The sequence below is a fragment of the Gorilla gorilla genome, chromosome 2, assembly GCF_029281585.2.
Source record: "Gorilla gorilla gorilla isolate KB3781 chromosome 2, NHGRI_mGorGor1-v2.1_pri, whole genome shotgun sequence".
Lineage (NCBI taxonomy): Eukaryota > Metazoa > Chordata > Mammalia > Primates > Hominidae > Gorilla > Gorilla gorilla.
Window position 1 is genome coordinate 53,964,920 of NC_086017.1, and position 27,293 is coordinate 53,992,212.

At 45.1% G+C, this 27,293-nt stretch overlaps 1 long non-coding RNA gene and 1 pseudogene across 2 annotated transcripts in view; both read left to right on the forward strand.

Annotated features, from left to right (window-relative positions):
- Positions 1-27,293, forward strand: part of LOC129532273 (uncharacterized) — a 122,652-nt gene that overhangs the window by 62,490 nt on the left and 32,869 nt on the right. The gene's annotated exons all lie outside the window — the stretch shown is intronic.
- Positions 9,111-9,210, forward strand: LOC115934142 (uncharacterized; annotated as a pseudogene).

The following is a 27,293-nucleotide window of genomic DNA, read 5'->3' on the forward strand; positions in this document are numbered from 1 at the left end:
ATCTGCCAGTTCTATCAGCAAAACGCTTTGGATAGGTCTTGTTTGTTTTAATCCCTTCAAACTGCTGGTTCCTGCCCAGTAACTCCCGAGCTGGCTTTCAGGTGCTTCTCTGCCAAAATATGCTGACTGCATCCCTGAAAATTGATCGTGTGTTAAGAACTGCTGAGAGGCTCAGCCACGTCTGGGGCCAAGTCATCATAGCCAGGTCCACGGCAAGGGAGAGCCCTCCCGACAGGCAGCGCTGCCCTGGACGCAGGAGGTCTGAGACAGGGAATATGCGCATGGGAGGTGGTAAGAGAATTAGAAGGTGCAGAGATGGGGGATATGAGGAGACGGGTAGCAGTAGGGACAGAGTGAGAACAGAAGCAGGGAGATGTGTGGAAACTGGTGGAAAAAAAGAAGCAACAAACCAGAAAAATGGCTGATAGGATGTTGATAATATCGCAGGAATGTTTTTAAAGGCCTATTTTCCAAAAATGAATATGGGGGAAACTGAGAAATGAGGATACCAGATAAGTTCCACCTGCAGAGGCCTGGAAAGGTTGGCAGATCCATGTGGGGCAGTCACAGGTGCTGAGAAAGAGGGGTGGTTTTGCAAGGTGTGGGAAGCTGAGTGGGATGCAGCTCCTGGAATTGGGGGTGACAGCCCAGAGAGTGCTGGCTGAATGAATATTCGGCTGAATCTGCTTTTTTAGCTGACCTGTTGGAATGCCTAAAGCCCAACTGCCAAGCACTCTCTCTGCACATTATCTTGAGTCCCCTTTGTGATAGTAGTGCCCTCTGCCTCTTGCTCCCCAGGCACTCACTTTCCTCTAGGGAGACAGGCAGGGAGTAGGTGGGTACAGGACAGCTGTGGTATGGGAATAGGGTACCTCGGGGCTGCAGGAGCACTAAGGGAGAGGCATCACCAGCCTTCCAGGTTAGGCAGTGCTGTTCAAGCCAACACTGGAGGAGGGGGAGAGGGAGCTGCAGCACGAGCTCTTAGTTGTATAAAATTGAAAGTGGGTAGGCTGAGGAGGGGTGGAATCACAGAACCTAAGAGAATTCAAAGGAGGGTAGCAGCCTATCTTTCCCAAGTGGCATAGTCTGTTTTTTTTTAATCCAGCTATTTTTTAAATTGTACTGGGCATATGGTACCTTCCAAGACCAAGAGACAGCCAGATGGAGTTGAGAGGGATCATGAAACCTGTTTTGTTCTAGCAACTCTAGGGCTGCAAATATTGTTCAGCCTCCACTCCCTCAGGCTACGGGAGCTCATAGTGGTGTGAATTCCCAAGGGTTCGTGCCCGCACCACTGTGTCCCCTCAGGCAAACTACTGGTCTCTCCATACAGTTGCATCCTTTAACACCCAAATATAAATTATCCATTCCTTGGTCATAGTAGAATGAAATGAAAGCACTATGGAAAGGGGAAGGCTGTCCACCATTGAGGGAATTCCTGGAAATGGCACACTCTTGGTTCATGGCTCAGAGATGAGCTCCAATGAGCATTCACCATTACTGTCACTACGGTCCCACATCTGCAATGACCCAGGGGTGCAAAGTGCCTGCACCGCAGGCACTGTCTCTCCCCAACCTTATGATGCAGGTCAGTCAATAAGTTCCCTGCAGTCAGATCTGGGGCTGGGGGATGGGGGGATGCATTGTCATGGCTGCCAACGAAGAGGAACGAGAGAAAGAGGAGTAGAAGGATTCGTAGAAAGATGGATGGAGGGATGGATAAGTGTAGGGGAGGCAATCTTAGTTTCCTCATCTTAGTTTCTGCAACTGGATCCCTGTAAATTAAACTGGCAAATGACAGTTTCACAACTTATTCAAAAAATAAAGACATTTATTAACATATGTATTGTTGGTGTACACATGGGTGCACCCAGTGATGAGTAACCAGAGGGATGGTCAGAACTTGGGTTTATAAAACATCTTAGGCTAAAGGAAAAGGGGCTTCTGGATTCTGGGCTGGGAACACTAGACTAAAGAGGAAAGGTAAGAATAAGCCTTTAATTACTTGAATGCCCAGCAGGAGAGGTAAGGACCCTATACATGAGCATATAAAGTAACTCCTCTCCCTTACCAGGAAGAGGAAGACACCTTTTACAAATGGAAACTTTCCTTGTGAGTGTAAATTTACTTTACAGAAGAAAACCTTGTGCCCTGTTTTTGGAGCTTTGCCTGTGTCGGCTGGTTCTCAATGGCCTTTAGCTCAAAATCATCCATGTGCCAAAGAAGCATATTTTGGGGTGGCATATTCTGCTGCCCTTCAGATGGAAGGAAGGATGATCTTGTATCCATAGTCCAACTTCTAGTTGAGCTTTTGCTCTTCCTCCTCCCCGTAGCAATATAGAGAATCAGTGTAAGATTTGGCTTCTTTTTTAAAAAAAATTCAACAACAATTTGCCAAGTCCCTGTTGTATCTCTGGTACACACTCCTCCCCTCAAGGAGTTCATGACTAAAAAGGAAAAGTAAGAATAACCCTTCAATTACTTGAATGCCCAGCCACGGTGGTAAGGACCCTATATAAGGGCATATAAAGTAAACTAGAAGTCCCAAGGAAGGTGTCATGACTGCCAGCTGGGAGCTGACCTTGCAGGATGAGGAGGAACTGAGGATACAGATAGCCCTGCATGGAGATGCCTGCCCATCCCTGTGGGAAACTGCAAATGGTTCCTTTTGGTTTGTGTATAGTTTACTTCGAAGTGGGGGTGGGGTGTGGAGCTGGCAGAAATAAACTGGAAAATGTAGGTCAGGACCTTATTATGAACATCCCTAAATACCAGTCTAAGAAACATGGACTTTTTTCTGTTGAATGTGGAGTCATTGTATACATACTTTGGAACACTGTGCTGCAATTAGCATATGTAGCAACATGAATCGACTTCTGAGACCTGTGGTTTAATGAAAAATGTGAGTTGCAAAAAATATGCCCAGTATAATATCATCAGCAAAAAAATACTCTACAAAACAGTTCTGTGTGTTTGCGTGTTTTCTATGGGTCTGAAAGGACCCACACCTGACTGCTAACAGCAGTTACCTTTGGGGCGAAAAGAAAGAACTAGGGTTTGGGAGTGAGGAGTATTGAAGGGGGATGTCAGCATTTTTGGAAATCTTTTAGTTTTATTTTAACAAGGAAATGTTATCTTGCCATTAAACTGTAATTTTAAAATTCAAAAGATAATGGAGTCATTGGCTTAATTCCTGTTCTAAAATTTTCAATTAGAGCTTGCACATTCTGAGAATTGGGAAGATAGTCTCAAACCAAACAAAATCCAGGGATTAAAAAAAAAGTCCCCTCCTCCCCGACTCAGAGCCTGCAGAGAGAAGGAACTCTTTGGACCGCTTTTCTCCCAGGCCTGAATGGCCTTATTTGTTTGGTTCATTGATAATCAATTTCAGGTGATGAGGGATGCTCTTGACCCACGTTGACCTTGCAGCAGCATTCTGCATTCCTGCCCATGACTGGATTCCACCCTGTGGCGGTGGCTGGCTCCGGGCAGTGGTGGTGAGTATGTTTTTCTCTTTCCTGGCACCAGGATCATTTTCTTGGAGAGTCTCTGTGGACGTTGGCAAATAGTTTTGGCCTTCCTCCAAGAGATTGGGTTTATACCAGTCTAAATGAGGCAGGCATTTAATCAGTCACCCAGGGAACAGGCTTGAGGCCCTCTGGTGTCTTCTTTATAATTAATTTTTAACATTTGTTTTCAGTATAAAATTTGGGCCTTTATCCTCTTTGAAATAAAAACATAGCATGCATATTAGACTGTATTGGCACTAAACTTCACACACCATTCTTTTATTCCCTTCCAACTATTAACTCCTATTAAGCAAGACAGAGGGATAATAAGATCCCCCTGCACTCCCCCGCCTTGCTGGCTTGTGTGATGCTTCATCCTCTGTAATTGCCTTCGGTGGCCAGGCTCTTTCCTATCATTAGTGTGCATCAGAGGCTCCTTGTCAGGGCCCCGGTCACCTCCCAAGCTGCCATGCACCCCTTTTGCCATGCAGCCCTTTAATGCTACGGCCTTTCCCCAGCCCAACCACTGGGAGGCCCTGGTCAACTAAAGTTCTTGTTAACAAGACACAGGGGGTATTTCTGGATTTTTAACCCTGGAACTCACACTTGAACTGCTGCAGATGATTTCCTGTTTGTTCATTTGATTGACCTGCTCTTAACGTCCTGAGAGCCCAGGCCTGGGTCAAGGGAACCCGAAACATCACAGTGGTTCTTGAACCTAGATCTATATAAACAACACTGAGAATGCTGACTAGAAGTGCAGATTCTGAGGCTTCTCCTCAGACCTACTGAGTTGGAATCTTTAGGACAAATGGAAAATTAACTGGCAACTTTTTGTTAAGCTGTGTAATTATTTGCAAGTCACTAAGTAAAGTGATCATTTTTCACTTTCTTTCAGAGAAGTTTCAGCACAAACTTATCTTTAACCTTCAATACCCTGGACTTTTTCTTAGGGCTGCTATGTACCCTTTGTGCAAATTAGAAACAGGAACCCTTCTTTCTGGACAGCAGCAGGCCACACAGAAGGCAAGACTAGGCCTGTGGGGCTCAGGATGGATTTCAGCCCCATTTACCTCCTTGGCCAGGAGTCTTTGTGCAGTTAACAACCTACACGGTTGCACATGGCAACCTTGCTTACTCTGAGCTCTGATGAACAAAATAGCTACCCTTGAGTACCTACATGTGTAAGCACAGGGTCAGCTTTTTCTTACGTAGTTATTATCTGTAACACCAACAGCAACTCTTAAGGATTTATGTTGAGAAAACTGAGGCTCAGAAAATTTGAAAATTTCCCTAAGATAACACAGTCAGAAAGAAGCAGAAGATTAAGATCCATACCAGGCTCTGATGTGGCAAGCAGTTGGCTGGATAGGAAATTATTTACAGTCAGTGCCTTACTTCTTCAACAAGACCATGGGTAATTCCTTGTCCTCCTTCCCTCTGAGAAAACCATTAACTCCGGAGCCTACAAAAAGGTCCCTCAGGCCAAGAGTTAGCTGCCTGTCTTTGCTGCTGAGTGAGCAGAAGCCTCAGGCCTCCTGATGATGAGTGAGTAAGTGTTTAGGAAGCACCAGGAGACCTGGGTGAAGGGCATGTGACATGGTAAAGCCTTAATGATTGTGTGTTTATTATTAGCAAAAGTTTCACTTTTTCCAGCCAGCCACCATGATTAAAAGTCCAGTTTCTCTTTTCATTTTGTGTAAGAATGTGAGCAAAGGGCTGAAAGTCAGAGAAGGATCATGAAATTGGAGTCAGTAAGCACTCCTTATTAAGTTGTCCTGTCCTCTGGATTATCAGCTGTTTTCTGGAGTAAGGAGCTGCCCTGAGCAGAGCGCCAAATTGGCTGCCGATGAGGTTCGTGCTAGTTGCCACTTCTTCTCAGCACCTGTACCATCAGCCACGGCTGCGTTAGGAACCCGCTGGAACTCAGTGGCTTCCATAGCACTCAAGTGTTATCCCAGGGCTACAGGGCAGCTAGGGCTCAGCTGGCCCAGGGTTGGGTGGGTCAGCTGAGTGGGTCTGCTTCTCATGGCTCTCATTCCCCATGGACTGGCAGGGTAGCAAGACAAGCTCTGCTCATAACAGCGGCAGAAGAGCATGAAGGCAAGTGAAAGCACTTGAGGTCCCTTAAGACCTAGGCCCCAGACTGGTACACCATCCATCTGCCGAACTCTATTGGCCAAAGCAAGTTCCGTGGCCAACCTAACGATGGAGCACAGAAGTAGGGTCCTCTCCCCTCTTTAGCAGGAGGAAGTGCAAAGGCATGTGGCAGAAGACAGAGATGAGGGTAAGAATTAGGGCCAGCAGTTCCCCCAGCACAGTCCCTCAACCTCCAGAGGCTCGTTTGGTGGAAGCTTCCCCTCCTTGCAGGCAGCTGGAGAGCCTGGGGCCCCCTCCTCTGTACGCTGTCCTTAGTATTTTTCACAGGGCACAGAATTCAACCACCAGGTTGCTCACATTTTCAGAGAAAATCTGTCCCACATCAAATGTTTCTCATTCAATTCTCAAAAGCTCTTCTATGCTTTTTCCAAAAATGCCTCCCTCACACTCTGAGATCACAACCTCAGTTTTGCTCCCTTTCTCCATTTCTAATAAAATCTGAACTATGCAGATTGCCTTTCTCATAACCATGGTAGCTCGTTGTTGGCCCTTCCTTGAGTGGCGTTGGTCCTTCTCAGAGACAGAGGGCGGGGGTCCCTAGCTGCCCTTGTGAGCGCATCATTAACTCTGGGAAGGGGCCACTGGCTTCACCATGATGCTTCTTTACCCCCCTCACCGAGAGAGCAGCGTCATCTCCAAGACTGTACCTTCCCAGGCCAAATGGCAGTTTTTTGAGGGGTCATCTAATCTGTCAGTTCCTAAAACTAGGTGGACATTAAAATCAGCTGGGACGTTGAATACAAATTCAGATGCCTGGGCCTGGACAACAGCAGGATGGGGCTGGAGGGTAAGCTCAGTTGGGAGCTACTATCACTTTGTCTGCCGACCTATCTCCACTTGGAGTGACAGACTACTCCAGAAGCTAAGCCTCTTACTATCTGTTACCCAAATCAGTAAGACATGGTGGCATTACCAGTGTTATGCAAATGTCTTTTTTTTTTTTTTTTTTGAGACAGGGTCCGATTCTGTCACCCAGGCTGGAGTGCAGTGGCTCAATCTCAGCTCATTGCAACCTCTGCCTCCCAGGTTCAAGCTATTCTTCTGCCTCAGCCTCTTGAGTGGCTGGGATTACAGGCACTCACCACCATGCCTGTCTAATTTTTATATTTTTTGTAGAGACAGGGATTTACCATGTTGGCCAGGCTGGTGTCAAACTCCTGACCTCAAGTGATCCACCCACCTCAGTCTCCCAAAGTGCTGGGATTACAGGCATGAGCCACCACTCCTGGCCCGAATGTCTTCTTATTAAAGCAGGAGGTTCACATTCCTGCGGAATCTGCAGCCTTATTGTTGTGTGACCACAGGTAATGGGAGACAGCTTGCATCCTCTGGCCCTAAGAGTCCTCTTTGATTCTTTCAAGAAGGCCAGTTGAATAAATAAGTTCAGCATAGACAGATCAGTCACTCTGAACTTTACATTACCTGCTTTAGGGTTTAGGTTCTTCAGATCACCCACTAGGGTTCGAAACTGAGCAATCTCTCCAAGTGACGTCCTACCTAAGGCAGACTGTGAGGGGAGGGTGAGTCCCTCACCTCCATCGTCTGTGTGGCTATTTAAATAATTCTTTTGAAAGGGCACTGTGACCAGCAATTACAGACCCAGCTTTTAGACTCAACTCACTTCTTACTCTGACCTTCCTTCCTCAAGTCGTTTTCCCCCTCTGGACCTCGGTGTCTTCATCTGGAAAATGAGATGATTGAATTAGGTTATCTAGAATCTTGCCACTCAAAATGTAATCAATGGGGCTTGTTAAAACCACAGAATTTGAGGCTACACCCTAGACCTGCTGAATCAGAATCTGCAGATGATTCATGTGCACACTAAATTTTGAGAAGCACTATTCTATAAGGTACCTTCCAGGAGCTTCAAATTCTGTGCCTTTGAAACCGTGGTTACCCTCCTGTACCTTTCCTGTCATTCTCCTCATGTTCCTTTTGTGAAAGCCTGTCTTAAAAGCCATCTTGTCCCTGGGCCTTCCATCATCAGCATTGCTGCTGATTCATTGTGCCGCCTTCTAGGTAAAGAGGCCTCATATTCTTTCATGCCAAGGATGAGGGGCCAGGAAATCCAGAGCAACTTAAAAGCCCTGAAAAGTCAGGAAGAAAACGGTAGTTAAAATTCTGAGCAAGCCTCATGCAAGTCTGGGTCACTAGACACGTCAGGATCACAAAATAGATTGAATGTTCCAAGAGTAGGGAGGAGCAGAAAGCAAGTTAGAGAACCAAAACCAACAGCAAGGAAAATATTATAGAAGCATGCAGGAAACCTATTTCCCATTACTGCTTGTCAAAAACATAGGCTGATATACACCCACGAAAAAAAGATTATAAATTTCCCTTGTTCTTTTCCTTCACTGTTTTGAAGAGGAGTTTCCTATGGAGTTGGAGCTGTGTTGATTGGCAATTTATTTGTGAATTGTTTCATGAAACCAAGGCTTCTCTTAGCAGTTTTCTGTTGTTCACTACAATTAACCATGGTTTAGTGGAAACTTCCTTTTCTCCAAGCCAACCTCCCCACCCCACCCCACCCCACCCCACCGCACCTCCTTCAAAGGATATCACCACTTAAATAACAGGCTCCTAAAGCTAATGGAAGATATACTTTTTCTGTGCTCTCCCAGAGCCTTCTGGTTTTTTTCCTGCCTCGTTGTGATAGCACACATCAGCAACTATTTATTCTCATATTATTCTCAGGGAACATGGACAGTTGATGCATAAAACAAAAGAGTTATTCTTCACTCACATCTCAAGGCTTAGTCTGGGAACCAAGGGCACTGCAGAACTCTGAGACATTGGATTAGGGGCAAACTGACATAGTCATGACAGAAAATAAGCAAAATGTCTACTCTGTCTGTGAACCATTGTAATAAGCAGTTTATTGAACAGGTCCTGAGTGGGCCAAGCTCTTTGTAAGGAGAATTAAATGAGATAGTCTGCAGTCACTTTTCTGCAGGTAAAGAGACAGGTGAAGTAATTGCTCAAGGTCCCAGACCCAGCAAGTAGGGGTGAGGGTCCAAACCTAGGCCTCCTGGCTCCAAAGCTCATGCTCTGAGCCCCTGTCTCTTCCATTCTGGCTGTGAAATACCCCTTCCCCATCAGCCTGTTTTCCTGCATATGTTTTTGTTTTCAAACTGGCAATTATTTCTACTTAGTGTTCAAGACCCAGGTAGCAGTCTCCTCTTCTGGGGAGCCTTCCCTGACTCCCAGTTACCCTCATTCTACCGGCAGGGCCAGCAGCAGCTCCTTTTTTTAATGTAATGAGCACTCCTCTCATAGTGTCTTAAAGTGAATTCTCCAGTGGTCTTTCTTTCTCATTATTAGACTCTGAGAACCTCAAGTCAGAGTCAGCCCTGACTAGCCATCTGTGTCCGTCCAAGTACGCAGCACAGTGCCTGGCTGGAATGTCCATGTCTTTTCTTCCGTAAGATGAAGAATGTGCAGGTTCTTTGTGTTAAAACAATCCAAATAAATGATACAGAAAAGATTAGCATGGCCCCGTCACAAGGATGAAACGCAAATTCGTGAAGCATTCCGTATTAAAAAATAAGAATAAAAAAAAACCATCCAAATAGAAGGCATGTGTGCGCATGCATATGTGAATGGTTATTTCTCTACACATGTGCTATGTTCTATTGCAACCTTGCACTTTAACATGTATAACTTATAAAAAGAGGTGGGGCTAACGCTATTTTAGTGACTCATGGAAGCAAGATGGCAGGTGCTTGCCCTCTGTGGCAGGGAAAACCTCTGTCAAAACTCAGAGCCCTCTGACACCCTGATTAACATTTCACAAGATGTCCAGGGTTTCTCTCCATCAAAACCTTGACTTTAGCCATTATTCATGCAAAACTGCTCTGAACAGGGGTCAGCAGAGCATGGCATGTTCAAAAAGGTGAACAGACGTTCATTTTTCCTTGTGGCTTCCCTGTGACAGATAGCTCTGTTCTGAGGCTCAGAAAGGGAGAGAATGGACTCAGAGTTCGGTGACCATGTGAAATGCACAGATCACCCCCCAGGTTGGGCTTCTGGGAAGTGTGTATAGCATAGGGGTTAAGAATGTAAGAGCCTGGCTTGCACTGGATAGCCAAGTGTCTTTGAGTGATTGAAGCCAGTGAGGTGAGTTGTTGCCTCATTCTGTGATGTGAGAGTAATAGTACCTTCCTCAAGGGCTGCTGATAGTATTAAGGAAGTCAGTAGATGTGAGGCATTTGGACAGCAGCTGACACACTGTTAGTGCTGTGGTTGTTGGGTTCTTGCTGGTCTGCCTGTTACTAGACTGGAGGCTCCCAGAAGGCAGGTCCCTCCCCATCATCAGTTTGTTTTTGTTTTTGTTTTACTATAGACTCCAGCGTAATACATCAGGCCTTGGCCTTGGTGGGCAGGTTGGAACAAATTGTGAGCTGATGGAGAAGTAGAGGCACAGATTGGCTGTGTGGAATTTAGTAAGCTCCATTTTGTAATCAGTGATTGTTTCTTAAAACAAAACTATCCACAGGCCCTATAACCATGGCAGGTCCCAGCTAAGATTCTCAGCTGAACCAGTGAAAAGCAGTCATCCTCCAAACACCAGAATCAAGATGGGGGATAACATGATCCATGACCTTTTAACTACATGAAATCTACTTCTAGTAAAAATAGTGGATGCAGATGGATGTTAAGGACATCTGCTCTTTTAAAAGTCCCACTGTCTCTCTCTTGCTGTTATGTTATTACTAGAGCTGTGGCTATGTCATTGCATCTTCTGCAGTTTTCAGGAAAGGGTTAGTGTGACAGAACGGGCCTTGCAGAAGGGAGAAAGCAAGGCAGGCGGGAGAAGGCTGGGCTCTGATGACACAGAGTTAAACTCGGGCCTCTGCACTCATCCTGTGAGCAGATCTTGTCCCTGTGGTCACAGGTACCGTACAGCTGGGCCTGGCCAACTCAGTGTTTGGCCTGGACCAATACCTCCCCTTGGTTTGCTTCTCCCCTTGGCTGCCTAAACATGGGTAAGACAGTGATGTGCCCTTGCACTGGCACAAAGGGGACAACAGAGTCCTTAGAAGGAGGGTAGGGTGAGCGTCCCTGCAGGAGTGGGATTCCCTTTGGATCTGACCGCCCATCAGGTCTCTGCCAGAGGTGACAGCCTTGGAATGGTTGTGGCCTCACCCAGCACGTGGAGACACCACTTAGTACATTTGGGAAGTGAAGCCAGCCATAAGCCAGAAGGGCAACTTGGTTTGTCTCAGCAGGAACCCACAGCTGCCATCACGAGCTGGGAGCCCTGAGAAAGGGTCCTCCTCGCTCATTTGCAGAACTTCCCGACTGATTTGGGTCAAGATCCCCCTGCTACGATGGCTGCCCTGCAGCTTGCTGTTGGGTGGGACAGGGAATTGTTACCACTTCGGGTGAACAACGAGATTCTCAAACCAGAGAGTCTCGTGTCCCCTCCATCTCTGCCTCAGTGCGTGCATGAGCTTGGTGCTGCCCTCAGTACCTTGGGTGGAGAGGAGGGTGTGAAGAGAGGGATAAGATATTTGGATGGTTGATTAGTGTCTTAGTTTGGATTCCCCCAGCAGTATAAGTTGCGTGTCTGGGAGGTAAGCCCAGGCAGCACTGGTTAGGGGACGGGGGAGTGAGACAGGGAAGGAAGGAGGCCAGGACAGCAGAATTCACTGGAGAGTAGGTCACTGCAGCCCCCGAGGGGTGAGGGAGCTGGGTGGGGCATTCACGCACCAGCTCCCATGGTCACTGGGTCTAGGCTACTCCTGGACTGTTAATGTACAGGCACTTCCAGTCTGCCACCCTGCAGGCCAAAGCAGCCTCAGGCCAAGAGTCCAAGTGTGCACAAAGCCCTTGGTGGACCAGCAGGTGCCAAGAGGACGTGGGCTGGGCAGCCCCTGCTACAGTTGGCTGGGGGAAGGGGTGTTTGCTTTTGTCTTTAAAGCAGATTAAGATTTAATCCATTGTACAAGAGGGAAAACTAAAAGTGGGAAGCAGCCCAAGTGTCCACAGACAGATGAATGGATCAACAAAATGTGGCCTATTTGTACAATGGAATATTATTCACAAGGAAGGAAATTCTGACACATGCTACATGGATGAACCTTGAAGACCTTATGTTAAATGAAATAGGCCAGTCGCTAAAGGACAAATATATAATTCCACTCATATGAGGCTCCTAGAGTAGTCAAATCCAGAGGCAGAAAGTAGAACAGTGGTTACTAAGAGCTGTGGGGAGGGGAGTGGGAAGCTATTGTTTACGGGGTACAGTTTGGGAAGATGAAAATGTTACGGAGTTGGATGGTGGTGATGGCTATACAACAATGTGAATGCACTCAGTGCCACGGAACTGTACATGCAGAAATGGTTACAGTAGTAATTCTTATGTAATATGTATATGTGTGTATATATATGTGTGTGTGTGTATGTGTGTGTATGTATGTGTGTATGTGTATATATATATATATATATATATATATATATATATATATATATATATATATAACACTTACCACAATAAAAGTAAAGAGAAGAGAAAAAGGGAAACGAAGGCCCATCATCTGAGTAATTTCTCCAGAGCTACCCAGTGGTTCCCTGGAGAGGCCATGAAGAGCCTGTGTAGAGGTGTCTGCTGTCCCTGTAGGTGCTAGGACTCCTCACCTGGCTTTGTCACCTCCTGGCCAGCCGAGGACTCCACAGCAGGGACAGAGCAGGTGTTTCTGGGTATTATAGCTCAGATTAATTTGAGTCAAGAATGAGACTTCCTGGTGTGTCAGAGAATAGGCCCCTTTGAATGACTCACCTGGCTCTGAATTCCATCGCTAGTTTTTGTCATGAGGAAAGTGAAGCTGGCTCCTTGAGGACCCACTCTGCATAGGAATGATGCTCTGCACCAGAGGCAGAGGGATTAGATCAAAACCTCTGCCCCTTCGTTAATGTCTTACAGGCAGATGGGCATGTGGACAGATAAGTGACATTTAGGCAGAAACCCGAAGGACAGGTTACTGAGGCTGTCAGGTAGAGGGGGACTGAGGGAGAGCTGGGGAAGGGTGAGCCATCCTTATAGGAGGGATGAAAGGTTAGAGTGGTAGAGAATGACATGATCAACTTTTCTTTTTAAAAAATCCCTTGTGCTGCAATGGGGAGAGTGGATTAGACTGAGGGAGGGTAAGGAGAGGCAGCCAGTTGGGAAGTGACTACAACCTTCCAGGTAAGATGTTGACAGGGTGGCTTGCACCTGAGCACAGAAGTGATGTCACTGGTCTCACATGAAGGTCTCCCAGGAGGGTCAGGATATAGAAACACTTCAGCATCTTTGGAGAAAAACATCTATAAATCATAATCTACATTTAAGTAGAATTTGCAATGTATTTAATCAGTTGTAATGAGGCCCGATTTATATAGAAAACTGAACAGAAATTGGAAACCTCATTTTGGGTGGTTTGGAGGCCAACAGAGGTGGGATTGCCTCTTACTGCACCTTCTCTGGTGCACAGGGCATTGAGAGACTCCAGGAGGGGCTTTGCCATCTTTTATTCATTTATGCCCCTGTTGTAAAACAGAGGTCATACTCTATCTTTGTATGCTTTCTGTTTGTATCTCATTCTGCTAGATGCTGAGAGATAAAGAGATATATGAAATAAGGAATTCTGTCTCCAGAGATCTTCAATCCGGCTGGGGGTGTCAGACAAGGGCTGGTTAAATGGGTGTCTTTTGTAGCTGTTCAAGGCAGCCAAAAGTAGGGCATGATTAATTGTTTAATGATAAATGAGACAGAAAATACAGGACTGTAGGAAATGAATGGGACAAAAAATACAGGACTGTAGGAAGCCTCAGGGAGAGCCCCCTAGGGTTTTCCAAGCTAGATCTGGACTCTAGAAGGATGTCTAAGATTGGGACAGATCAGAGAGGCTTGGGTGGGCTCCGGTGACTCACTGGAGCTGCAGAGGAAGATTCATTCCTACAGGTGTGAGGAGGCTGCAGGCTGCCCTACAGCTGGAAAGGGACATCTCCACTGCATGCCAGGGCCAGGGGCTTGTGCAAACTGGGAAGCCAAGCAGTTTTGAGCTGGTGGATGATATGTTCAAATAGTGTTTTTAAGACAATTTATTGGCCACAGTAGGTAGAATGACTAGAATGAGAGACTGCAGTGGAGAAGCCATCAAGGAGGCTGTTAAGAGAATATCACAAGAGAATCAAGAGATGGGGTGTGGATGGGGAGGGCATGGAGGGGCAGATGTGCCCCACATTGTAAACCAACCAGGTGAGCTGCAGGCTGCTCATCAGGTTTCAGTGCCTGCACTGGGTTGGACCAGCGGGTCTAAGGACTTGACCCCAGCTGCACAATTCTGAGGCTCTCTGACAAGGAGTGGGGGATGAGCTGATGGCAGGTAGAAATTGGTGTCAGGATGAAGGAGGGGATAAGGGGTGATGGCCCTGGAAGGGGGTCAGGGGAGCGACTTGAGTTATTTCAGGCATTCTGATGTGATGTGTTGGGGGGCATGCAAGGGGAACTGTCCATCAGATCCAACAGGAAGAGGATGAAGGGGAAAGAAATGGCCATTGGATGTATCTTTTAGAAGCCCATTGGGGCCTTCAAGAGTGTGAGGTGTGTAGGGTAGCAGAGTTGTGTGTCCATGGTCAGGGGCCCAGGAAGAGAGATGGCACACTTACCTGGGTAATTTGAGGAGAGTTTAATAAAGGGATCATGTACAGGGGTGTAAGCATGGCAGCCAGCCTGCAGGGACCAGAGGAGGGAGCTATAACCAGAACCTGAGAGAGGCCTGTGTAGAGAGGGGCCCTGCAGAGTGAGCCTAGGGTCCCAGTGTCCTGACCCCGCTCCCCTCTTGCCAGGAGTTAAGAGGGCCATTGATGAAGTCCCTCCCTACCGCATGTCAGCCTCCTGGAGCTCAGGGCCTGGTGACAAAGGGAGGAGACGGGATTGGGGAGGGGCAAGCAGAAGACACCGCAACCAAGCTGCAGGGTGAGGGAGACGGATGAGATGATGTAGCCCAGACACGGCAGCAGGTTAATGGAGATGGTGGAAGCAGAAAGGGGTGGGTCCTGGGCAGCCCAGCAGGTGATGGTTGGAGGCTAGGAGCACAGCTGTGGTGCCTGTAATGGGAGGTGGGGGGAGGGGAGTCTGGGATGACTGGAGAGCAGCCAAGATGCGAAAGGGGTAGGTTTGAGTCACAGGATATGTCACTGGTCAGTCCTCCTTCCAGCAGAAAAAAAAAAAAAAAAAAAAGGAAACTCATAATTGAAGAGAAAAGAAGAAATATACTTGAGATACCCATGAAGACCAAGGCTCCCAGGAATTGATGAGCCTTTCTGTCCTATGATTTGCTTTTTTGAAATCAACAGGAATGAGAATTTGCAAACTCTCCCTCCCCTTAGTTTATTTTCTCTGAAAGTCTGCCCCAACTGGTGCATGAGAATAATTTCCTTAAACAAGTAGCCTGGTGGGAATCCATTCTTCAGAATCTGCATGTTAGCAAGGTTTGCCCTGGAGCAGGGCCCCTCAAGCTTTCGTGTGCACTCGTGGGGATCTTGTTCAGTGTCTATGCCAATTCAGCAAGTCTGGGGAGCCCAAGATCTGCATTTCTAACCAGCTCTCCAGTGAAGAGCTGTCGGCCTCTGGAGCCACTGTGAGTAGTGAGGTCCTAGGAGACTTTTTCTAATGATTAGGATAAAACAAACAAGAGCCTAGATGGTTGCAGGTATAAGAACCAGATGGTAAACATCTACATGGAAAAAACACACCGCGTAGCAATGAGCTTGCTTCTATCCTGCCGCATCGCCCTCTGCTGCCCTTCTGAATAAATAAAGCCCTGCTTCTCCAGGAGATGTTCTCTGCTGGTACACACTGGGTGTCACTTAAAAGCAGGTGCTGCTGGAGGCAAAACCTTTCATGCACATTGTAAATTACCTGAAAAGAGCAGTGGCATCATAAATAGCTTGGCCTTGTTCTTTGCTGATTTCCTTCCTCTTGAAATAGTGCTCTAGTTCACACTACATGGTTTTTTACCACCACCCCTCTCTCCCTGCCCCTCACACACTAGAAATGGTTTCCTTCAACTTATTGGAGTGATTTAAGCTCATAGATGGAGGCAGACATTTCATGAACTCCCATAAATGCCTCCTTAACACCGCTAAGTGCAAGGCTGGTGTCCCCGTCCTTCTGTCTGTTGCCAGTAAATTTTTTAAAAGGCAGGTCCCTAGCGTCCATTGCGCTCATTAACTGAAGAGGCCTGTTACAGTTTTACTGGATTTGAAGAGTACAGCGCGTTTGAGGATAGGGATTTCTCAGACCCTCCTCACTCTGGGCCCTCCCTAGGTAGAAGCCGATGGGAGGACAACCGGCAAGCATCTGGTTTCTCAACTCCCAAGGGTCAGAAACTGGGACCTGCCTTTCACTCACTACCTATTATTATTATTATTTAGTTCTAATCTTGGGGTGACAAGTTGAGAGCTAGAGGTGTAGTTATTTTCATGAGGTAGTTTATATTGCACACTAAGGTCTATGAGGTGGATAAACCTAACTGCCTCCCTCCAGCCCCAGCTCACCCCCACTCCCTTCCACTGCCTGTTCTTAAACTTCCTTTCTAAAATGCAGATTGAAGCATTTGTTAGCCCACGTGGTCTAGAAATACCTGGGTTCAGCCTTCATTTTCTTCTCTCTTTCCTGATTGAATTCTTCATACCCTCTCAAACCCACCAAGCAAAACAAGTTCACCTGTAATCTCTGGCTCATGCTAGATTGTGCAGACTTAATTTACTCCAAGTGGAATCACCCCTTCACTTTAGAGAGCCCAGGGGGAAGCATGCTGCAGTGTCCTAATAAGAGCAAGCACCAGTGAGCAGTTACTGTGTGCTAGAGGCTATACCAAGCCCTCTATATGCAGTAGCTCATTGCCATGTCGGATGCCTCTGTGAGATGGGGGTACAGTCACTTCCCCATTTCACAGAGAAAAAGACTGGGACATGCATGGATCCATACATCTGACTCTGGGTAGTCAGTTGGGTCTAGTGGCATTAGGCCTGCCCAGCTCCAGAACCCAAACTGCTAACTCTGCTCTCCAGTGCTAGAGCCTGCTTGAGCTGTTTGCATCCTAGCCAGATATACTCGTTGAAAGCCTCAATCCTATGGGGGTTTGGAAGTTCAGGTGACCCAGATTTGAACCGCTCCTTAATTAAAACACCTTGGTCTAACATGGTCCCAATGTGGAACTAGGTATTTAGTACCCTCCTCTGAGTGTTTCACAAACATCTGTATCCAGGGCTTTTGTTAAGGCACACCCTTTTAACGAAAAGTCCCATTCCTGCCTCAGGTCCCTGTGCACCTTTCAGGGACCCTGAGGAATCTGTTTAGGCGCTCAGCTGGTGCCCAGCCGCAGCACTGTTCCCGGGAGTCTCGGCAGCAGTCGCTTGTCTCAGGAGGGTCTGGATCTGGTGCATTCGTTTCTGTCTGATTGAGTTAGGCACCTCATATATAAAACTGCCAGACCCTGCCTGGGGTGTCTCTGAAAGCTGGGGTATTTCATTGGGTTGAGCAAATTTACAGTTCAACCAAAGTCTGTTGTGCACCTTCTAAGAGCAAGCCACAGACAGGGTGAAGTGGAAAGGCCAGATGGATATATAAAGCACAAGCCCTGTGTCTAGGGCCTTAAGGACACTGGCAGTGACAACGTATGTCCCTAAAGCACAGCATGGTGGCTTTATAACGTGCCATGGAAAGCTGAGGAAGGAAAGAAGGATTGCTGATTGCTGGCCAGCAGGGAACTGGAGAGGCCTCTTGGAGGGTGGCATTTGAGATGAGATTGGATTGAGGCAGTAGGACTCAGGCAAATCTTTGAGGAAGTGAGGCACGGCAGGTGGAGGCAGGGAAGCCCCCCCTTACGATTTTGAAGAGTGTCTGTCGGCATCTGAGGGCCTGAAGCAGTGTTGCCATGTGTGCTTGGGAAGAACCAGGTCTAGATCCTCTACTTTTAGCCTACATCTAGAGTCTTCCCCCACCCAGAGCTTTGGAGACATTCTCATTTAATTCTCACCCCCATCCCTCAGGGGTATAGACTTTATCATCTCCATGTCATAGGTGAAGAAACTGAGGCCTGGAGAGGCTACAGGATTCACTCAAGGCCACACAGCTAAAAAGTGGTAAAGTGAGGGGTGAAGCTCCAGCAGGCCCTCTCAAGTGGCCACGTTCTTTACCCAAGATTTCTGCCTCATTGTAGTTAACCCTTCTCATGGAGAACCAAGACTAATCTGCAAAACCACAAGGCTTGAAAAGCACTGGGAGCTGCCCCTTCACCATGAATGAATTCAGGTGTCTTCAGGCCAGATCAGCCTCTGAACCTACACCTACATGGTGTAGAAGATGGAGATGCCTCCAGAACCTTCTACGCAGGCCCCTACTTGGTGGCATGAGCCTCCAGGGTGGAACAACCACACCACAGGGGCGAGTGAGTGCTGAGAACCTTCTGCGTCTGGCCAGCCAGCAGCTCACCAGCCAGCCACATGCATGCATGTGTGCAGAGCCCCACCAGAGAGTGTCATGCCAGGGAGCTCCTGTCTCTTCTGAGCACCCTGAGGCAAAGGGAAACAAGGCATAGCAAATTAAAACAATTGAAGGCACATCACTTGTGCCTCTTTAAGGTAAGCCATAAATACATAATTCTCAAACCTGCTATTCTGATTCCAGGTAATATGTTTTAACCATGGTCTGTGGGCTCTGGAAAGCAGCTGTGAGGAGCAGAGCAATAAATTGGATTGTAAAAGCACAGGATAGAAAAATGATTGCAGCATTTTTACAATTACCTGGTTTTCCTCAGTCCATAGAGGAAAGAGTGCTTTCTCTTTGTACTTCTGCGATAAAAGATGTATCCAGGTTAAGTCCGTGTCACTATTGTGTCATCATAATCTAGCATGTATTGATTGTTCGCTGCTCACCAAGACACACGGCCTCCCAATTAACCCTCGTGCCCACCCGACCAGGCAGGCTCTTCCATCATGTTTTTGCTTTTCATGCAAGTCAGCTGAGACAGAGGGGCCAAGCAGGGTTCAGAGCCACAGGGCTGGTAACTGTGGCAGCCAGGACCCCAACCCAAGGCATCAGACTCCAGAGCATGCTCCTCCCAAGAGGAAAAGTTTTGCTTTTCGTTACGTTACTGTGAGGAGAAGGAAAATAGGTCAATTTTCATTCTTCAAATCACATTTTCAACGGGGATTCAGTCTCTGGGCCCTCGGAAACTCGAGCACATGGTCTCTCTAACTGGAGCAGCTGGGTCCCCTCTTTGTACTGGGGGCTGGCAGGACCAATGCTTTGTGTGCAAGCATGCTGCTGCTTTCATTATCTTCCTGCACATTATTAAGAATCCTGCACATTATAAAAGTGAACTTAGATCCGTTGTACCAAGTACAAGCCACTTTCTATTTTTTGCTCTTCTACTTAAATTTTCAAAGATTCTAAAATAGCAGTTGCCATTTTTTACCACCTTCTCTTCTGAAATATTTAATTCTTCCTTGGGCGGTTTAACATTGTGTTGCTCAAGGATTAACTTCCATTTTTTGAAGAGAGTCTATTAGTCAAGGCAGGCAGAAAATGGATTTCACCAAGTGGCAGAGACGAAGGCCAGCAGTGCAAGTGGAGAGAGACAGGGAAGCCTTGCTTTTGCGTTTATAAAGCCACTTGCCCATCAGCAAACCTGGGACCAACTGCCTTTATTAAACGCATACTGATTTTTAAAAAGCAAAGTTTCCCTGCAAAGACTAATTTTAAGGGGATTAATGCTCAATGAATAATGCATTGGGGAAGAACTGGTACAGTAATATGTAATTGGGAGAGGAAGAATCAAAGGTGGTGAAGTACACAAGTCACCTTCCAGATGCAAAGCAAGCTGGAGAGGGATGGTGGGTCTAAGGCCAGTTGGAACATGTGGGCAGCTCCCAACTCACCAGCTGGAATGGGAACAGCCAGGATCATGGGCTGCTGCTGTTTCTCTAATTGTCTGTTTCTTTTTTTTTTCTTTTTTCCTTCAGAGACAGGGTCTTGCTCTGTTGCCCAGCCTGGAGTGCAGTGGTGCCATCATAGCTCACTACAGCCTCAAACTCCTGGGCTGAAGCGATTCTCCCACTTCAGCTTCCTGAGTAGCTAGGACTACAGGTGTGCACCACTATGCTCAGCTAATACTATTTTTTTTGTAGAGATGGGGTCTCTGTATGTGGCCCAGACTGGTCTCAAACTCCTCATCTCAAGCAGTCCTCCTGCTTCAGCCTCCCAAAGTGCTGGGATTACAGGCGTGTTTCTTAATAACTGCCAGAGAAGAGGGGAGGGAGGAAATCATGAGAAAGATGAAAGCCTTGGTGATTTTAGCCTTTTTATGTGAAGGTCCTAATCCAAGCCTTTTTTCTCCCTGTTAGATGATGAAGTCAGATGATGCTGATCATAGGTAATTCTGTAAGATCTCTTGTTTGGGTCAGTTTCTGGCCTCCATTTTCCTCTCCCCTTGGGCTAGGCCCAAAAAGTTTGAAGTTTATTCCTCTCCAGAGACAGCTTTTTCCAACAGCTTCTTGTGGATAGCCGCAACGGGTTACTGCTGTCCTCCACGTGTCTTTGCCTTCTTTCCTGCTCTGTTCAGCCAACAGGACTTCATGTAATCTGTGGGGTATGCAGTTTTTTGCTTCTTTGACCCAAAGTATCAGAATTCACTCACAGTGGTAGTGGAAGAAAGGGACAGTTTCGGCCAGGCACGGTGGCTCATGCCTTCAATCCTAGCACTTTGGGAGGACGAGGTGGGTGGATCACGAGGTCAGGAGATCGAGACCATCCTGGCTAACACGGTGAAACCCCGTCTCTACTAAAAATACAAAAAATTAGCCAGGTGTGGTGGTGGGTGCCTGTAGTCTCAGCTACTCAGGAGGCTGAGGCAGGAGAATGGCATGAACCCGGGAGGTGGAGCTTGCAGTGAGCTGAGATCGTGCCACTGCACTCCAGCCTGGGTGACACAGTGAGACTCCGTCTCAAAAAAAAGAAAGGGACACTTTCTTCCCTTAATCCTAACTCAAAAGAAAAATTTCTAAGCCATGATGTTAGTTATGAGGTCAATGTGGGAAAATGTAATTCTTGGCCAATGAACTGCAAGGCTGATTCCTAAATCCAGATTGGGTAGTGATGAATTGTTAACTCTTGCCAACTTTTGTTTTTTTTTTCTTGAAAAATAAAAGGGGCTCCTAAAAATTTAAAAGAAATTATTAGGATCCCATCTTTAGCACATTTCTGCCTTGCTACTGGCTCCTTGGGAGACACAGAGGACACTGCCAGTTTTCTACTTTGCTTCAGGGTCACTTTCTAACACAGAGGTACAGGAGCCCCCTGGATCTGGGGAGCTGTGAGTGCGCAGGGCTTCCTGAGATGCTTCACAACAGGTTTCACCTGTAAAGGTGGGCACCCACCCCTCCTGGGAAGGCAGGCCCTCTGGCTCCCACATTCTCAACGCTCTTTCATCCCCAGGTTTGCAATAATTACAGGGCCAGGCACAGGGTGGAGGAGGTGTGTGGAGAATGCCTCCCAACCTATAGTGCCTAGGGCTAAGGGGGCTCACACCTTGCTGCACATTAGAATTACCTGGGGCAGGGAGGGCCTTTTAGAAACCCTCTTCCAGACTCACCCTAGACTAAATAAATCAAATCTCTGGGGCAAGGGATGCAGGCATCAATACTTGGTCGAACAGCCCACATGAATCCATTGTGCAGCCACGTTCGAGAACCACTGATCTCAACAGACCTCCCGAGGCAGCATTGGGAAGAGATTGATTCAGAATGACACCTGCCTGCATCCTAGTCCCCTTGTATTTAGCAGGCTCTGCAGGTCACTGTTTTCCATACTTTTCCCATTGCTTTTTACTTTGTTTTTGACACATTTATTTTGCAGCTTCAGTTTTCCTCTACAGTCAGTCAGACACAAGCTTTAATAGTCATGGTTCTCACCAAGAAGGCAGTTTAAAGCTTTAAGCAGTATATGAGCTTATACTCTTTGTCTGACTTAGTAAATCTGCTGTCTTTTAAGCAATGGTAATGAAGACTTCACGATTCCATTGTAGTTGTTTTGTTGTATTTAACCAGATTTTCTTTCTAAAAGCAAGGATGTGTTTTGGCTTTAAAAGATTATTATAATTCTTTTAAAATTAAGGATGCCGTTGACTTTGGGGCCAGAAAATTCCTTTATTCTAGAATTCTTCCACCAGTGATTACAGTAGGTCTTTTAAAAAATTCTACTGATTTTTTAAAAAATTTACATTTAAGGACAACAGGTATAAAGTTGAAGTACTATGTGAAGCAGGAAGAACAAAACGAAACAGCCGTCATGGCAATCAGCCACTCCTTTTTTTTTTATAAGACTGTAATAAATAATGTGTTTATGTCCCCACCAATATGCTTTCTAGAACACATAAGTATGGTATAATGGGAGGCAGAAATCTCTGCTTCAGATTCTGACTCATCCACTATCTAAACATGAAATGTTGGGTATAATACTATTTCATTTACTAAGACTATTTCTATTCTGCCTACCTCACAGGGCTATTATGTGGTTCCAAAGAGATATAGGTGAAGGCACCTCAAAAAGCCTAACACACTGTGTGATATGATGTAAATCTTAAAATGTTAATTAAGATTGCACTGTCTGCTGTGGCCTTTTTGTACATGGATGGGTACAAGTCTGCCCTAAAATAGGCACCATGAAGACATGATTTAGCAGAAGAACAGAGGTTAAAAGGGAAATTAATAATATAACCGATAACTTTTCAGTGCTGTTTCCCTAATGGCAAAGGGAATTTACATTATGACTTGCAGAGGGTAATTAATTGGTTGAAACACCCCAACATTCATGACAATGCTTTAAAAATGCCTTGCACCATACATCATAGCAGAAAGGCCGGGGGAGTTGGGAAGAGCGAGGGATTCTCAAATAGGTAGATATTTACATAATATACTCAGTTTGAATTTTTCAAGTTATTTTAAAGTTAACTGAAATTGTTTAATTGTAATATGTTTTATATGTAACATATTTTCTCCACCCTGAGGTTAACATTCAATGTTTTGTCAGAGACACCTTGGAAAGCAGAGAAGTGCTGCAGCTGGGAAGTATAGTGGTGCATCAAGGCCTGGTCACTGTTGTAACTCACTCACTGTTGTGTGTTTATGCCACAAGACTTACCACTGTGTAGGACAGTAGAATGAAGACATGGGGTAGTGCCTTATATTTACTTTTTTAAGGATAAACATGTATCATACTTTTAAAAAATCATCAAGGTAGAAGGCCTTCTTTTGGAATGATGGAGGTATAAGTGAGTGAGGTACATGTTCATACTCAACAACATATGTTGAGTATGTTTATACTCACCATAACACCCTTGAGAGCCATTCAGGTTGTTGTGTGTATCGGTACTTTGTTCCGTCTTTGTGAAGTAGTATTCCGTAGCAGGGATGTATCACAGATTGTTTAATCATTTACCTATTGAGGGATATTTTAGTTGTTTCCAGTTAAGGACTATTTCAGGTAAAGCTGCTATGAACTATTATATACAAGTTTTCATGTGAACATAAATCATACTTTTTCAGGAACAAATGCCCAGAATACAATTGCTGGGTCACATAGCAAGTGTGTTTAGTTTCTGAAGAAATTGCCAAACTGTTTTCCAGAGTGGCTGTACCATTTTACACTCCCACAGGCAATATATGAGAGAGGTGGTTTCTCCCCGTCCTCTCCAGCATTTTGTGCTGTCACTGTTTTTTGTTATCTATACTAAGAAGTGTGTAGTGATATCTCATTGTGGTCTTAATTTGCATTTCCCTAGTGGACAGTTCTGTTGAATATTTTTTCATGTGCTTATTTGCTACCTATATATCCTTTGCAGTGGAATGTCTGTTCATGTCTTTTGCCCATTTTCTAATTGAATTATTTGTTATTTTGAGTTCTTTGTATATTCTAGATAATAATCCTTTGTAGAATATGTGATTTCTGAATATTTTCTCCCAGTCTATATATTGTCTATTCATCCTCTTAATAGTCTTTTGCAGAGCAAAAGGTTTTAATTTTGTTAGAGTCGAATTATCCATTTTTTTCTTTTATAGTGTCGTGTTATACCTAAGGATTCTTTGCCCAGCCCCATAATCTGAAGATTTTCTCATGCTTTTTTTCTAAGTTTTATAGTTTTATATTTAAGTCCATCACCCATTTTCAGTTAATTTTTATGTAAGAGATGAGATTTAAGTTGAGGTTCATTTTGTGTCTATGAATGTTCAATTGCTCCAATGCCATTGTCAAAATGCTACCCTTCCTCTAATGAGTTTCTTTTGCACCTTTGTCAGAAATCAATTGGGAAATAATTTGTGTCTTTCCCTCAACCAATACCACACAGTCCTGAGTACTATAGCTATATCATAAGTCTTGAAATCAGGCAGATTGATTCATCTCACTTGATTCTTTTTCAAAATTGAGCTATCTAGTTCTTTCGCTTTTACATATACATTTTAAAATAATCTTGTCTGTATCTACAAAATACAGGGATTTTGTTAAGAATTGCATTAAGGCGGGGCACGGTGGCTCACACCTGTAATCCCAGCACTTTGGGAGGCCGAGGTGGGTGGATCACCTGAGATCGGGAGTTTGAGACCAGCCTGAGCAACATGGAGAAACCCCATCTCTACTAAAAATGCAAAATTAGCCCAGTGTGGTGGTGCATGCCTGTAATCCCAGCTACTCAGGAGGCTGAGGCAGGAGAATCATTTGAACCTAGGAAGCGGAGGTTGTGGTGAGCCAAGATCGCACTGTTGCACTCCAGCCTGAGCAACAAGAGTGAAACTCCATCTCAAAAAAAAAAAAAAGAAAAGAAAAAAAAAAGAATTGCATTAAATCTGTATCATTTTGGGCAGAATCGACATCTTTACTATGTTGAGTTTTCAAATCCATGAACACAATATGCCTCTCCGTTTATTTAGATTTTGTATTTCTTTCATTAGCATTTTGTGGTTTTCAGCATCTAAGTTCTATGCAAGTTTTGTTAGATTTACATGTGTAAGACGAATAAAACAATTTTCCCCCTACTCACACACCACTCCACATAATACTCCTGACACCAGCTGTGTGGAGGTAGTTCCCCACACTCGGTGCAGTTTTTCAGAGGACACCAGCTGGGCGTCCTATAATTCAATTCAATTGTGACAGTTATCTACCTGGAGATAACATCAGAACCCACAGTTGAAGGGCTTAGTCCCGCAAGATTCCCCCACCTTCAGATGCCAATCACAAGTAGTAGGTTGTTGTCTATACTTCTGATTGACCAGCTCTAAATCTGGGCTCCCACACCCTCTTATTGGCTCTATTAATTTGCTAGAGTGGCTCATAGAATTCAGGGAAACACTTGACTTACACTTACTGGCTTATTAATAAAGGATACAGATGGACAACCAGATGAAGGGGTACTTAGGGCGAGGTCTGGAAGGGTCCTGAGCACAGGAACTTCTATTCCATGGAGTTGGGGTGCCCTACCCTCCTGGCACACAGATGTGTTTGCCAACCTGGAACACCTCTGAATGCCATAGTTCAGAGATTTTTATGGATGCTTCATCACATAGGCATGATGAATTCTTAACTCTCCAGCACCTCTCTGCTCTATGGAGACTGGTGGGGGTGGCTAAATGCTCCAAGCTTAAATTAGACGGGCATGGTGGCACGTGCCTGTAATTCCAGCTACTAGTGGGGCTGAGGCAGGAGGATCGCTTGAACCTGGGAGTCAGAGGTTGCAGTGAGCTGAGATTGTGCCACTGCACTCCAGCCTGGGGGACAAAGCAAGACTCTGTCTTAAAAGAAAAAAGAAAAAAAAAAAAAAAAAAAACCTCCAAGCTTATCATTAAGGCTTGGTTGTGTTTATGGTTCTGGTGACCAGTCTCCATCTAGGAGCCCACCAAGAGTCACCTTATTAGAATAAAAGATATGTCTCTTATCAGGAACTTCCAAGAGATTTAGAAACTCTGTGTTAGGAACCTGGGTCAAAGAACAAATTTTAGAACAGAAGATTCCCCTAGTACCCCATCTGTAAGGATAGTAGGATCTCTGTCTTAGGAACTAGGACAGAGACCAAATATTAGAACAAAAGATCCTCCTAGCACCCCTATTGCTCGGGAAATTACAAGGGTTTTTAGGAGGTCTGTGCCAGGAACTGGGAGGGCAGAGACATACATATATATATATATATTCATTGCTAGCATATAGAAATACAATTGATTTTTACATGTTTACTATGTTTATCTTGTATTCTGTAGCCTCTCTGAACTTCCTCATGAATTCTAGGAGTTTTCTGGGTTTTCTTGTTTTGCTTTTAGATTCCTTGGGACTTTCTGCATAATTTCATGTTCTCTAGATATACGGACAGCTTTATTTCTTCCCTTTTGTTCTTCATGCTTTTTATTTCTTTCTCTTGCTTTATTACACTGGCTAGAACTTCCAGTACTATGTTGAATAAAAAAGGTGAAAGCAGACATCCTTGCCTTGTCTCATTTTATGGGGTAAGCATTCAGTTTTTCACCATGAAGTATATTAATTGTAGAACATTTGGTAGGTGCTTTTTATCAAGTTGAAGAAGTTCTATATTTATATTTTTCTTAGAGTTTTTATCATGAACAGGTATTGAATTTTGTCAAATACTTTTTCTGCATAAATTGATATTTATTGATGGAGTTTTGAATATTGAACCAGCTTGCTTCCCTGGAATAAACCCCATTTGGCCATGGTGTGTAATTCACTTCCTAATACTGCTGAATTTTATTTGCTAGTGTTTTGTTAAGGAGTTTTGTATCTATTTTTATGAGGCGTATTTTGGTCTACAGTTTTCTTTTGTGTACTATCCCTGTCTGTTTTTGATATGAGAGTAATATTGTCTTCATAAGTTGAGAACTGTTTCTTCCTCTTCTATTTACTGGAAGGCAATGTGTTGAACTGGGGTTCATTCTTCTTTGGCGGAATTCTCCTAGGAAAACATCTGGACCAGGGGATTTTCATTTCAGGAGATTTTAAATTACAAATTCAGGCCGGGCACAGTGGCTCACACCTGTAATCCCAGCACTTTGGGAGGCCGAGGCGGGCGGATCACGAGGTCAGGAGATCGAGACCATCCTGGCTAACACGGTGAAACCCTGTCTCTACTAAAAATACAAAAAAAAAAAAAAAAAAAAAAAATTAGCCGGACGTGGTGATGGGCGCCTGTAGTCCCAGCTCTTCGGGAGGCTGAGGCAGGAGAATGGCGTGAACCCGGGAGGCAGGGCTTGCAGTAAGTGGAGATTGCGCCACTGCACTCCAGCCTGGGCGACAGAGCGAGACTCCATCTCAAAAAAAATAAAAAATAAAAAATAAATTACAAATTCAATTTCCCTAATAGTTAAAGGGCTATTCCGATTATCTATTTCATATTGGGTGAGTTTGGTGTTTTTTGAGGAATTGGTTCATTTTATCTAAGTTTATCAAATTTATGTGTGTAGAGTTTTTCATAGTAATTACTATCCTTTTGATGTCTATACAGTCCATAAAATCTTCTGTGATTTAATTCTTGATATTGATAATTTCTGTTTTCTTTCATTTTTGCTTTATCACTA